Consider the following 15,152-nt stretch of genomic DNA (forward strand, 5'->3'; position numbering starts at 1 on the left):
TAGGACATCTTCCCTGATCTTTGCTTTAGGGGCCCAGGCTCTGCTAAATTCAGACCAGACAGAGTTAGTTGCTTCTCAGACAGACCTTACAAGGAAGCAGCAAGGCCACAGAAGCATGGGGTAAATAATTTCAATGACAGTTCTCGATCTGCCGTGGGAACAGATCACCAGGGGCTTCTGAGAGCTTTCGCTTGACTTTCTCCAGTTAAACTACCGCAGTCCTTCTCTCTCCTGTCACCCCAAACAGCACTTTTAATAACAAATATTTTGTAACACTCTCTTTACTATTAAAAGTGAAACTGATGATCAATATAGTAGTACCTACACATATCACTTAAAAATTAGCATGATGCCTTAACTGTAGAGAAAAAAGGGGGAAAGTCACCTAAAAGATTGTATTTCAAGATCTAAATGCTCAGGCACAGCCACATTAAGACAATGGAGGATGCAGATGTTCATAGTGACTTATAATGAATACATTTGGATTTGAGAATGGCAAGAAAGTGTTCCACTAAAAGTTATGTGCCACTTTTGACATTTGAGACAGGATTAGGTGTGTCTGTGTAAATACATATAGTGAGACAATCACTGTGAATGTGAGAGCTACAAATGTACTGATAACTGACTGCCACTAGTGGTGTAACATGCTAGGGTTTTTCAGATGGTGCACTGTGTTTGAAAGGTTTCAAACAAAATACAGTCTTCCCTAGATTGATACCCTGGTTGGGAAACTGCGTCTTAAAGCGATGGAGAAAAACATTCTCTGCTTTATGTAAAGCAGTTTGATTCTAGCTCAGATTTATAAACAGGTGTTCTACCTACATGACATTCTGAAAGCCAAGCAATGTGCAGGACAATTCTTCATGATGGGAGGCTCTCCTCTGTGTTGCAGATGCCTCTCATCTGTGGCTCCTGTTCCCTGATGCTAGTAGCATCCCCAGTCACTGTGATAACCAGACACCCTCCCAAAGTGCCGAAGTGCTCCACTGAGAACCACTGATGCAACAGGGCTGAAAGTGCCTAATCCTTACAGAGATTTCCCTTCCCTTCCCTTCCCTTCCCTTCCCTTCCCTTCCCTCCCCTCCCCTCCCCTCCCCTCCCCTCCCCTCTCCTCCCCTCCCCTCCCCTCTCCTCCCCTCCCCTCCCCTTTTCTTCCCTTTTCTTCCCTTTTTCCCTTTTATCTTTCCGTATGATTCTAAGAAGTGGGATCCAGGAAACGGAGAAAATAACTCTGTCTTGCTATGTGGAGTGGCTCAGGAAAAACCAGATGAGTTGACTATGAGGGAACATTAGGGCAAAGGCCTTAAAGATCTTACTAGGAATCCATTTTCTAAAATCATTATATTAAAAAGATACATGCACTCATATGTTTATTGCAACGCTATTCACAATAGCACAAAGATATGAAATCGACCCAAATGTACATCAGTGGATGACTGGATAAAGAAAATGTGGTATGTGTGCACAATAGAATACTATACAGCCATGAAAAATGAAATCACGTCCTTTGCAGCAACATGGATGGAACTAGAGGCGGTTGCTTCAGTGAAACAATTCAGAAAGTCAAATACCACATGTTCTTACGTTTAAGTGAGAGTTAAATAATGTGTACATATGGACATAGAGTGTGGACTGATAGAAGTTGGAGACTTGGGAGGGGGAGAGTGAGAGGTGGTTGGGTGACGAGAAATTACTGAATGAGTTTGCATGATGGATACATTAAAAGCCCAGACTTCGCTACTAAGCAGTATATCCATGTAACAAAACTGTGCTTGTACTCCTTAAATTTAATCTCCTAAGAATCCATTAACAGTAGGGATTCTCATTAAGAATCCATTTTCTTTCTTTCTTTTTCTTTGAGGCAAGGTCTCACTCTGTCACCCAGGCTAGAGTGCAGCGGTGCAATCACGGTTCACTGCAGCCTTGAACTCCCCGGGCTAAGCCTCCCAAGTAGCTGGGCTACAGGCATGTGCCGCCACGCCTGGCTAATTTTTCCGCTTTTTGTAGAGACGAGTGTTCACCACATTGCCCAGCCTGGTCTCAAACTCCCGGGCTCAAGCAATCAGCCTGCCTCAGCCTTCCAAAATGTTGGGATTACAGGTGTGAGCCACTGCGCCAAGCCAAGAATCCATTTTCATTCTTACTTCTATAAGTGACTTACACTTCACAAAACTCTTTCCAGCATATCCTCTCATTTGAATCTACACACTGATTCTGCTTGGTAGGCAGGGCAGGAATATAAGCTACATTTAAGAGATGAAGACATACGGGCAGAGCGAGCTTAAGCGATTTATTTATCCAAAGTTATTCTCTATCTTACCCCTGTGTATATTTCCTTGCCAGCCCTCCCATGACATGAAGTAATGCTGTGCTGTTGCGTGGGAAACTCGTGGATGTGTCTACTCTCTGTTAGAATGAAAGCTCCCAGCAGACAACAGTCTGCTTTCTCTCTAGTTTACTGTTCTTCGCAGGCACCAGCATAGTTATTTAAAACTAGTAGGCTTAAAATGAATATTTATTTCATAAATGAATTAGCAGCCTTGTTGCTTCCAATCCTTTATCCTTTTCATAGAATTCTCCTCTTAAAATAGTCGAATCACCTCATGCCACCTCATTGCAAAAATCTACTGTGGTTCACTGCTGTGTAGAAGATAATTTTAAGCTCCTTAGCTTGGCATTCAAGCTCTGTCTTCAAATTCTATTCCCCTCTGCACCCGTAAATGCCACCATACTCCAAAACAACCTGCACCACCTGCCATTAGCAGCTAACATTTATCGAACACTTACTGCAGGCCAAGTACGGTGCCAAGCACTTTACGTATATTCTTCTACTTAATCTTCGCAAGGGCTCTGTGGAAGAGGCACTGTTGTCTCCATTTTAATGAAAAGGGAAATCGAGGCTTCAATAACTTACCTGAGATCGTGCAGCTCTTGAATGGCACACGTGGGACTTGAACCCCCACCTTTCTGCCCCCAAGTGCATGCACTAAGTCCTACGTTAGGTTGAACTTACTCTGCCTTTACACCTTGGCTGGGGCCTGTGCTTGGGTTCCTTGCTCGGGCTGGGATATCCCTTCTCTTCTCCACGTGCCTGCATCCTTGCTGTGCCTGCATCCTTGCTGTGCCTGCCTCAGTGGCCTTTCTTCCATGAGCCTTCTCATCCTATCCACTCTCGTGAGCCACTTTTTCCTCTGCAACACAATGCATGCTGAGTTAACGCAGTATTAGCCGGGCAGGAGACTGTCCTCCACAAGGGTCTGTGAGCTCTTTTTAGGCGAAGACTATAAGCCATTCATTAAAAAAAATTTTTTTTAATTACTTTATTTTAAAATTGAATAATTGTACATATTCAATAATTGTACATGTTCATGGAGATACATGGTGATGTTTCAGTATATACAATGCTGAATAAATGAGAGTAGTTAGCCTATTCATCCTCTAAATATTTATCGTCTCTTTGTGTTAGGAACATTTCACGTCCTGCTATTTGAAACTACGTAACACGCTGCTGTTCACTAGAGTCATCCTACAGTGATGTAGGATACTAGAACTGATTCCTCTTACCTGATAGGATTTTGTATCCTTTCACAAACCTCTCCCTATTCCTCTCCTCTAAAATCAGCATCCCAGTCCCAAGTTACAACTGGTGTTCAGTGACTGTTTCTTAGACATCTCAGGATGAAGTTTAGTGATATTATTATTAAGGAAATAGCCACAAGGGGGCAGTACCAACGGGTCTTAGGATGGATTGCCCGCCCCGTTCCACCTGGGAGACGGGTGTTCTGCTCTAGACACTCTTCCAGCTCACACGATGGCCCTGAGGGGCAGAGGAACCAAGTCTAATATAATTAAGTGTGCACAACCAAAAGGTAAACAGCAATGGGAAGCGTGGGAGGAAAATTGGAAGAAAGTTAGAAAAAACACCAATTTTTTGGAAGCGCTTGAAAACTTTTGGAGTTTTGAAAACGTTTGGATAATATAGGGAATATAGTTTTTTTTCCTGCAGAGTGTTATTTGGTTTTCTTCATACAACATTTACATCTTTAGTTCCCTACACATCATTCTGTTAGCAAACTAAGAAACACATAACACATTCCGTGTTATTGAGGAAAACTCACATTTAGGTCCATAAAGAGGGCTAAAAATAATGAATGCTATTTTCTGTTGTGCTTCCTCAAATTTTCTATTGTTCTTTCTCCACCTTCCTCCTAACTGTTGTTTATGAGATTATAAGTTATATTTTCACTTATTGTTATTGCTGTTTTGCCTGTTTTTTTTTTTTCTAGTTAAAAAGGGGTGGAAAATCATAAAAGTTGTGAGATATGTTATTTTTCTAGCCCTATTGGAACCTGCAGCTAATTCTGGCAAAAGATGGAGCAGGGCTGGGTGGAGAAGGATGGAGAAGGGCCACAGAATATTGACGGGCCTTACAGGCCTATGCTTAAAAATCCCATGGGAGTCATGGGATTCAAGGCCGGCACAGTGGCTCACACCTGCAATCCCAGCACTTTGGGAGGCCCAAGTGGGCAGATCGCTTGAGTCCAAGAATTCAAGACCAGCCTGACCAATGTGGCAAAACCCCGTCTCTACTAAAAATACAAAAATTAGCCGGGCTTGGTGGCGGGTGCTTGTAAACCCAGTTACTCTGGAGGCTGAGGCAGGAGAATCGTTTGAACCCAGGAAGTGGAGGCTGCAGTGAGCCGAGATTGCACCACTGCACTCCAGCCTGGGTGGCAGAGTGAGACTCTATCTCAAAAAAATAAATAAGAAGAATTCATGGATTCACCCATATTGAGGGTTGGAAAATAAAAGGATTTTGAGAAGTCTTTCTGAGGGAAACACATTTTAGGGGACCTTTCAGGAAGGCCTGAAATAGCTTCATGAGTGAAGAGAAACTTCAGTGACACTCCATGGAAGGCTTGACATGTGTCCCTGAAGCTGAGGGGCACCGTGGGCCTCTGTGTGATGCCTACCTGGAAATTCCAAGGCAGGAGACAGCGTGCTTCCTGCTGCTGCAGTGCTAAGAGTGAAGGGCAGGCTGCCTCTGGCCTGGACTCAGGCTTCATTCCGGAGTTTGCAGGGGCCAGGATTGTCTGCATGTTTCCCAGAGACCGGGTGTGAGCCACACATGAGAGCGGGGATGACTTACACCCCGTCCAGCAGAGCCACCTGGACAGGTAACAGGTCCTGGTGCAAAGAAGCTGCCGGTGGACAGCTGGCTTCCCGTGGGGCTGGGAAAGGAGGAGGCAAAAGGCCCCCAAGGAGGATGAGCTTGCGGGGCCCTGGGTATTGTACGGAGACGGATGGGTTCTGCAGGGTCTTGAGTGGCCGCTAATGAGAGAGTCCATTTAGGCAGTTACAAGGCCCAGGAGCACAAAGCCAATTTGTAACAGGACTTGTCAGGTGACAACTTCCCTACTCACCCCTTTCCTCTTAGCCTCTGTCTGTAGCCCAAAAGGGTCAGAAACAAAGTCAGTAAGCTTGGGAAGAGGTATCTGGGAAGAGAGCAGAAATTGACCATGGTCATGCCTCCCGACCCCACCAGGTCCTAGCTCGAGGTGGAGGAGGACGTCTTAATTTTGAATGAAGACCAAAGTGTAGAGTATTCTGGTGCCTGGCATGGTAATTTCTGAATTGTGGCTGTGCTTCACCTCTGGAATAACCATGTGGCTTTGTCTTAGCCGTGAGTGGCTAGGAGAATCTAGAGACAGCCCGAGTTCTCCTCCAGGGACGCTGGTTTCATCCAGCATGTTTGCAGAGAGCAGTGAGAGACAAAAATAAAATTGCCTGGCGGTAACGTCTCACCGACTGTGCGTGTTCCATGTGCTAGATTTGTCTTCCATATGAAAGACTGAAGGGAAGTACAACAACATCTTAATAGCGATGATCTTTGGGTGGTGAGATGATGAGGGGTGAGATTATTTTTTAATTTCCTGGGTGTTGTAAATTTTCTATCATAAACATGTTTTAATGTTATAGTCTTAAGAAAATGAAAATAATATTCTTTGAAAAAGGAATGAAGAACTTAAGATTATGTAGGTAAAAACTATTTCTGACTCAGGTTCTGTTTGCCGGTGGAGTGGGGAGGAGGCTAGAGGCACAGGCGTCAGCCGGGTGTGAGAAGAGGAAGGGTGATGTGAGGAGGAGGTCACCTGCCCTCACAATGCTCCTTCAGCCCAGAAACTCTTACCTGACACCCAGGTCCAAAATTCCTCAGTGCCCATCTGCCAGTTCTATACTCTGGACAATTCCTTAGAACTCATTGCCCTTACCACCTTCCCAAGGGAACTTCCTGGGGACACAGTCTAGGTGTAAGGGTTGACAATGGCATCTGAAGCTTATCTTCCCCGCCTTCACTTCCTAACCTGGGTCTTCTGTGAGAGTTAACAGAAGAATTTCAGGCCAAGTCAGACGGGTGCTATACCCTGCAGCAGCGTTTCTCAACCTCGGCACCAATGATGTGTGGGGCCGAGTAATTCTTTGTTGTAGGGGGATGTCCTGTGCATTGTAGGATGTTTAGCATCCCTAGCTGCTACCCACCACCTACTGCACAGTGTCCCCAGCCATCACCCACCACCCACTGTACAGTGTCCCCAGCCACCACCCACCACCTACTGCACAGCGTCCCCAGCCACCACCCACCACCCACTGCACAGTGTCCCCAGCCGCCACCCACCACCCACTGCACAGTGTCCCCAGCCGCCACCTACCACCCAACCCTCAGCGTCCCCAGCCGCCAACCACCACTCACTGCATAGCATCACTAGCTGCTATCCACTACCCACTTCCCTTCCCCAGTTGTGACAACCAAAAGGATCTTCAGGCATTGCCAAATGTCCTCTAGATGTCAAAATTACCCCCATTTGAGAATAGCTGCCTTTGAGGTAACTGCCTATCACATCCAAAAGAATAGGGCCCCCACCCCCCAATTAGGGCTACTTTTGATGATAGCAGACCACTTGGGGGCCTGGTAAATGCACCAGCTGCTGACATCTGTCTTGGTGCAGGAAGTTAGAATGACACCCTGTGTGAGGGCAGCCTTCCCCAGCTGGCAGCAAGGCACCGGTATGGACTGAATGTGTGCTCCCCAAGTTCATATATGAAAGCTCTGACCCCTAATGTGGCTGGATTGAGAGTTAGGGTCTGTAAGGAAGTACATGAGGTTATAAGGGTGGGCTCCTAATCTAATAGAACTATGGCCTTATAGGAAGAGAAAGAGACACGCGGGTGTGCGGTGTCTGTCCTTATGCCCAGAGGAAAGGCCTTATAAGGACATAGTGAGAAGGTGGCCTTCCACAAGCCCGGAAGAGAGGCCTCACAGGACATCCATCCTGCCAGACCTCGATCTTGGGCTTCCAGTCTCCAGGACTCTGTTGTTGAAGACACTGTGTGTGGCACACTGCTCGGGGGCTCCAGCTCTGGATGTGCATCTGTGCCAGTAGAGGCAGGCCCCAGGGGTCCCTGGCACCACGAGTAGCTGTGCCTTATGGGGATGTGTGCTTGCTCTATTGGACGCCACGTGACCCACGAACACCAGATGGGAGGGCTCTTGTGTTCTTTGTAAGAAAAGCGAATGGCCAATATTGACATTTACAACCAACCCTTCAATTGGCCAACCTGGTGACCCTCCAGCCTCCTCCCGAATGCCGCAATCAACCTCCCTTCTGTCTTCACGGAAACCTTCGTAGGAATGCGCAAGGAAGGGAATATGCTGGTTGGTTGATTTTGAAAAAACAAACAGCATTAAACTTGTTGGGGAGGTGTGTCCAAAATTTTGTGTTGAAAAATCTTTTTAAAGTTATGCATTCGTTTTTAAATAAACATGCTTCTTAACTGAGCATTTTGTGGGTTTAGCGTTTTCATCCTGAGCATCATTTGTCCTTAGGATGATTGGACTGTAGATGAAGACAGTGTAGAAGTCTTAATGGAATATGGACACATTTCAGAATGTCCCTGGGATATTGTTTTCACGGGATCTGTTATTAGCCTGTTTTCTTGGCGTTTTGGCTTTTTTCCCTCCTAAAGCTGGAGGAAAGGAGGAAAAGCAGCTGTCCTGGCCAAGTGTCTGTGTGTGAAATGAGGCTGTGGTGTTCGTCTGCTTGTGTTTAGCACCATCGGGTTTAGTCTCAGGGCCCTGACAATAGACAGATGGCAGCAGGGCAGCAGAAGGCTTCTTGCTGGTTCCTTTAGGGACATGAATGGTCAGGCAAGGAATATGAAATCTCTTGGGATCTCCCTCAGAAAATGGAGGGAACTGGTTCTTGTGGGCTTTACAAGAATCGGAGTCAGCCCGAGAGGCACTCCCTGGAGTGAGGGTTGTGCCGTGAGCCACACATGAGGACTCCTTTTACTTTTTTTTTTTTTTTTTTTGAGGCAGAGTCTCACTCTGTCACCCAGGCTGGAGTGTAGTGGCGCAACCTTGGCTCACTGCAACCTCTGCCTCCCAGGTTCAAGCCATTCTCCTGCCTCAGCCTCCCAAGTAGCCAGGATTACAGGGTGAGCCAACACGCCCGGCTAATTTTTGTATTTTTAGTAGAGACGGGGTTTCATCATACTGGCAAAGCTGGTCTCGAACACCTGACCTCAGGCGATCCGCCCACCTTGGCCTGCCAAAGTGCTGAGATGACAGGCATGAGCCACCGTGCTCGGTCCACACACGTGGGCTTCTTTCCGTCCAGACGTCACTGCTCTCTCCAGCGTCGTCGCCTCTAGCCTGGAACACTCCTGTGTGGGAGCCTCCAAATTGCTTTCCCTGCACACAGGCTCACCTCACCACATCATTTTATGGGAGACAGTTCTGATGATCATTCTAGAACCCCTACCTGGTCTTGTTACTTTTTCTTTTTCTTTTGTTTTTTTTTTTTTTTTTTTTTTTTTTTTGAGATAGGGTCTTGCGCCATCACCCAGGCTAGAGTGCAATGGCGCGATCTCGGCTCAGTGCAACCTCTGCCCCCGGGTTCGAGCGATTCTTGTGTCTCAGCCTCCTCAGTAGCTGGTACTACGGGTGTTACAGGAAAGGGGTCCCAGTAAAGACCCGAGAGAGTTGGATCTGACACAAGAAAGAATTCAGGGCGAATCCACAAAGCAAAAGCAAGTTTATTAAGAAAGCAAAGTGGTGAAACGGCTACTCCCTAGACAGAGCAGGGTGTTTCCAAAAGCACGAGGAGGAACGTGTCCTCCCTAAGTACAATACTCATATATAGGACAAAAACAGATCACGGGGAGATGGGTTCTGCTACAAGGGTTTTTGATGAAGGATTAATTTTCTTAATTACTATATTTTGCAAGAATCAATATTATTATCTTTAAAACAAAATTAGGAATGTTTTTGTTCTCAAGATATCAGGATACCAGGGCACTCTGATTCACCTACAGTCTACTGTAGATGAATACATCTACTGTATTCATTTACAGTCCAGTCATCCTATAGAAATCCTATAGACCAAAGTCTGGGTGCGTTTATTAAACGTCAGTCTGTTCCCTTAACCTTAAACATCTGGAGGCCAGGAATACCTAACTTCCTGGGAACACGGCCCAGCAGTGGCAGCCTCATTTTCCTAGCCCTCACTCAAGAGGGAGTCACTCTGGTTCAAACACCTCTGACACAGGCACATGCCACCACCCCCGGCTAATTTTCTGCATTTTTAGTAGAGATGGGGTTTTACCATGTTGGCCTTGAACTCCTGACCTCAAGTGATCCGCCACCTCAGCCTCCAAAGTGCTGGGATTACAGGTGTGTGCCACCCTGCCGGGCTAACATTTGTCTTTTTAGTAGAGACGGAGTTTTGCCGTGTGGCCCAGGCTGGTCTCGAACTTCTGACCTCAAGTGATCCTCCTGCTCCGGCCTCCCAAAGTGCTGGGATTACAGGCATGAGCCACCATGCCCGGCCTGGTCTTGTTACTTCTTAAACCTCAGTAAGGGCCTCTCAGTGTTTTCAGATTAAAATTCAAGCTCCTCTGGTGAAAAGAAGCCAGACACAAGAGACTGCATATTGTGTGACAATAGGAAATATCCAGAAAAGGGAAAATGATGGAAACAGAAAGTAGATCCGTGGTAGCTGGGGTGAAAGCAGGGAGGAGGGGATTAAATGGGCATGAAGAACAAAATGAGCCCTCATCTTAAAAAAAATGTTTTTTTAAAACTAGCTGTTTGTGGTGGTGTCTGCCTGTGGTCCCAGCTACTCAGGAGGCTGAGGCAGGAGGATTGCTTGAGCCTGGGAGTTCAAGGCTGCACTGAGCTATGACTGTGCCCCTGCACTCCAGCCTGGGACACAGAGAGACACCTCGTCTCTAAAATAAACAAGTACATCCTTTTAAAAATGTGCATGATGGATTTTAATGGAATAATGAGATGCTCTAAAACTGATTTATGGTGATGGTTAACTTTACCTAAAACTCATCGAGTTATATACACTAAGGGTGGATTGTATGATACGCAAAATTAAAAAAAATTCAAGCATGTTAGCACAGCTTCCCAGCGCTCCGGGATACAGTTCCTGTCCACCTATCTTGAGTTCCATCCTGCCCTTGCTCCTCTCATCCTGGATACAATACCGACCCTGCTTAAATTCTTGAAGGGACCATGTTTTTCCCCGGCTCTACTGGCAAACACCTGCTGCATCCTTCCTTCCTCGCAACACTCTTCCCCTACCTGCCAGCCCCTACCCCTGCCCTAAATCTGGCCGAGACCCTTCAGAGCTCAGCTTTCCCAAGGATGGATCCTCTCATCCACCAAGAGGAGGTCCTGATCCTGTTCTGTGCTCCCGTAATATACTTGAAGTTTGTCTTTTGTGCTGCTCATTATGTTTTGCTGTAATTATTTTATTTTTATTTTTATTTTTCCCGCCCTGAGATGGAGTCTTGCTCTGTCACCCGGGCTGGAGTACAGTGGTGTGATCTCGGCTCACTGCAAACCCTGCCTCCTGGGTTCAAGTGATTCTCCTGCCTCAGCCTCTTGAGTAGCTGGGATTACAGGCATCCACCACCATGCCTAGCTAATTTTTGCATTTTTAGTAGAGATGAGTTCTCACTATGTTGGCCAGGCTGGTCTCGAACTCCTGACCTCACGTCATCCGCCTACCTCGGCCTCCCAAAGTGCTGGGATTATAGGTGTGAGCCATTGCGCCTGGCCTATTTTGATGTAATTATTTATGTAATGTCTGTCTTCCTTGCCAGTTTATAAGCCCATATATAGTTTTCACAGTGATATTCCCAGGGCCCCAAGTGGTTTCTGGCACATAGTAGGATGTTAGAAATATTAATTGCATAAATAATACAGGAATGAGGTGCAGAGTCCGAAGGACCAGGTGACTCTTCCAAGAGAACGTAGATTTATTCGGAACCCAGAGTTGCTTGACTGAAGGCACATTGGGATCCCCCGCAGAGATGGCATGAAAGGGGCGTGAGAGAGGGGGTGGCCACCGCAGGAATGTGGCACGGAGATGACAGGGTTGATGACAGGACGCTCAGGAAGGGAGCAGTGTGAAGCGAGGGAGGAAACTCAGGAGGCTGTGGGATCCTCGTGACTTAAACTCTGCAGTCATCTTCTTTCTTTTTATTTAACCCATAAAAAGATGGCACAAATATGTGCCCCCCAGCTCAAACGTCCTCTGCCATCCCAGTCATCCTACTAGATGAGTGCTTCAATGTCAGACCCACCTGGGGTGTGTATTAAACATGTAGACTCCCGGGCCCTGCCTGGCGTCGTCAGAATATCTGGGACTTGGAGATCTACGTCTTAACATGCTCTTGGGTGATTTTTTTTAATGCAAGTTAACGAGAGCGTGCAGACTGCATTTACCTTGTTCACATGTGTATCCCAAAAACCGAGCCCAGTCCAGGGCAGGGATGAGGAACTCTGTATATCTTGATGGGTGAATACATGAATGAATGAATTCTATAGTCATAGAAATGTGTGTATTTGGTTTTGACCGAGGCAAACAAGGAAGAGGGATACTGCCTCGCGATGGTCTCCCATCGCTTTCTTCACCCTCCTGGGCCAATTTCCCCATTGGCAAGCTATAGGGCAGTTGGACTGAGTACCCCACCAGACTTCTTCCCGCCTTAATCATCAACAGCACCATGATTCAGTGCTTTCGGTTTCTCTTTGCCTGCCTTCCTGCAAGGGGGGAAAGAATCAAGATGAAAATCAATGACAGCCCAGAGATTTGTTGTCAGTTTTAATAGGAGGAGTGTAGTCAAAGAGTTTAGAGAAATGTAGAAAAAGACCTTTTACTTTTTGCTGGAACATGATATGGTTTGTGCATGGCACATACATATTAAAAAAATAGAGGTATCACATTTCACAATCACATGACTGAACAGCATCTGGGGTGTGCTATGCGCTGTGCCTAAGCTGGAGGGCAGCTGTGCCCTGGGACCAGCCTGAGGTACTTAGCGATTTACAGAAAGAGGAAACCACGCAGGACACAGCTCTCTGGTGCTGGAATTTCAGTCGTTCAATGAGGTATACAAACATGGTTCTGCGTTGGCCATCTGCATGATGGACCAGATTCAGGACCTGCTTGGGGCATAATCGCATCCTCCTGCTGTTCTGGGAAGAGGAAGCATCAACTCCGATGTAAGCAGAGACTGGAGTATTTCTCTCTATTCTTCTGGCCTTGTCCCAAACATTCCTCTCTTTGGAGATTTTCTGGGAGGTAGCAGAATGAGTGGCTGCTTTCTTCAGGGGATGAGCAAGTGTTAGAGACCCACTTTATAGACACAGGCATGGTAAGCGGCAGAGGATGCTTCCTCAGTGACAGCTGACCCAGAGTCTTTGAGGGAAAACATTGGGATATAAGGATGAAGGAGTTTTCTTTCTCTCTTTTTTTTTTTTTTTTTTTTTGAGACAGAGTCTTGCTCTGTCACCCAGGCTGGAGTGCAGTGGTACGATCTCGGCTCACTACAAGCTCCGCCTCCCGGGTTCACGCCATTCTCCTGCCTCAACCTCCCGAGTAGCTGGGACTACAGGTGCCCGACACCACGCCTGGCTAAATTTTTTTTTTTTTTTTTTTTTTTTTGTACTTTTAGTAGAGACGGGGTTTCACCGTGTTAGCCAGGATGGTCTCGATCTCCTGACCTCGTGATCCGCCCGCCTCGGCCTCGCAAAGTGCTGGGATTACAGGCCTGAGCCACTGCGTCCAGCCAATGAAGGAGTTTTCTAGCTTGTGTCCATACGAAAGGGGGCAGAAGGAGAAAGAGGGCAGAGGGGAGATCCTGGTGTCTTGGAAGACATTTGTAGATGTGCATTTGGTAGATATGTTTTCACCAGTGACTGTGACACAGAATGGGGAAAGGCAATGGACTTCAACAAGGGGAGAAAGGAGAACTGCAGCTCGTGGACTCTCCTATTTCTTTTTTCTCTCAGGACTTGCATAGAACAAGAACTTGAAGGGTCTGAGGTCTAGGACAAGAAAGTGGCCCAGAGCCAGTGTCGAAGGAGAATTGCAAACTGCCCAGGACACGATGAGGGTCAGGAGAGAATTTCAGGCCTGGGTTTCTGGGCAGGAGAGATATCCATATGTCTAAAGAGGGGAGAGGTTTGTACCCTGAATCAGATGGCAGAAGAAAATGTTCTTTTTGTTAGGCCATAGACTGGCCCTGACCAAGGGCTTGGCATGTATATTAGGGTACTGTGGGATGTGGTGGCAGAGGGGAAGGCTGCGGAGGATAATGGTAGGGTATTAATTACAAAATTGTATGCTGCTTTCCAGAGAGGTTCAAAAACGTATGGGAAGTGGGAAGGGAAGGGGTGTTACAAGGCAGTGAATGATGAAACAAACATAATCAACAACTTGAACAAGGCATTTGGAGTTTTCTGGTTTCCTATGAGGTTCATCCATTGCCCTGAAAAGGGTGGAGGTTTTACAAGGAGCCTGGGGCTCCCGCATTGCTTCTAAGCTAACCTCTACAGCTGCAGCTGAGAAGTGCATCTTGAAGGGTGTGTAGATATGCTGCTCTCCTCTTTATTATTTGCTCTTGAAGAGACAGCAAAACAGCCTCTTGGCCCTTGGAACTCCAAGTTTGCATGGAGCTGCCAAAGAAGATTCAGGATGAAAGAGAGGTGCATTAGCTACAAAACTCTATAAACCCGGCTGATTGCTCAGCACTTGGGGATGGAGGACCCAAGTCTTAGTACGTCCTCAGTGGGAAAGTGGGGTGCACTCTGGTTACCCTGCATATAGCAGTGTCTTCTGTAGCCTTTGGGAGCCAGTGGGCCTGACAGCTGAGTTCAGGACTCAGTGGACACGTGACCAGATAGGAAACAACTCTCCACGCCCGGGGAACAGAAACAGAAGCCAGAGAGAAGGGACCGAAATGCGTTCTGCTGATCTTACTCTGGCCTTGTCCCTTCACTCACTTCTGTGGATGGGGATTGGCTTTTCTGAAGCCCAAGACACTTAAAGGAAAACAGAAAGCCCTTGAGAGAATTCCTTTGCGTGGGAAGGATTTAAAAGCGTCACCCACACATACCTGCCTCCAAAGGTGGTATTCAAAATACTTAGCAACCAGCTAGGCGCCGTAGCTCATGCCTGTAATCCCAACAGTTTGGGAGGCTGAGGTAGGTGGATTGCTTGAGCCCAGGCGTTCAAGACCAGCCTGGCCAATATGGCAAAACCCTCTCTCTCCAAAAATAAATACGAAAATCAGCTGGACCTGTAGTCCCAGCTACTCGGGAGGCTGAGGAAGGAGAATCGCTTGAGCTTGGGAGGTGGAGGTTACAGTGAGCCGAGATCACACCACTGCACTCCAGCCTGGGCGACAGAGCGAGACCCTATCGCAAACAAGCCCCAAATACTAGCAACTGAGACAGCACCGGCCCTGGTACCAGTTAGACAGACACGCAGCCTCTCATAACCGGCACTGGTGCAACTGCAGTGCAGCGGCTCAGTATCATGCCTGCTTGACCGTAGGCACTTCGTAGCTTCTCCTTCTCACTCCTAGCATGAAAAATGGAAGTGGACGTTTGGGGAAATGCCTTGCCAGGATTTGAGCAACGTTGTGATTCTCTAGAGACCTGAAGGAAAGGGCTGGCAGCCTGAGGCTTTGGGGACTCTCTTGAAGATGGGTCCTCTCATGCCATGTGAGCTGAAAGATCTTGGAAGAAAGGAAAGTATGCTCTGGGACCTAAAACGTCTTTCTTCTTTTTT

This window comes from Chlorocebus sabaeus, chromosome 11 (genome assembly GCF_047675955.1).
Source record: "Chlorocebus sabaeus isolate Y175 chromosome 11, mChlSab1.0.hap1, whole genome shotgun sequence".
Lineage (NCBI taxonomy): Eukaryota > Metazoa > Chordata > Mammalia > Primates > Cercopithecidae > Chlorocebus > Chlorocebus sabaeus.